Below are 295 nucleotides of genomic sequence, written 5' to 3'. Positions count from 1 at the left end.
ATTGTACCCTTAGCTGAAGAGATTATATAGCCTTTTTAATGCATAGAATATAACTATATAGAATATTTATTGATAATGTTTGTACCCCATATAAAAATTTCTAGCTCCGCCACTGAATATAACCGAGTAACTATAAACGCCCTTTCCGTTTTATTTCCTTGTAAATGTTCTCGCTCTTTGCTAGCGTTTTAATGAACCATTTGGTTGCTAAAAATATGAATTATTTTTTGTAGATATAAATTTTTACGCTTTACCAAAATTTATATTTTTTGTTAATAAGTTTACTAATAGAGCA

Source organism: Lactuca serriola, chromosome 3 (genome assembly GCF_051521515.1).
Source record: "Lactuca serriola cultivar US96UC23 chromosome 3, Lser_US96UC23_V15, whole genome shotgun sequence".
Lineage (NCBI taxonomy): Eukaryota > Viridiplantae > Streptophyta > Magnoliopsida > Asterales > Asteraceae > Lactuca > Lactuca serriola.
Note: the sequence above shows the minus strand (reverse complement) of the source record.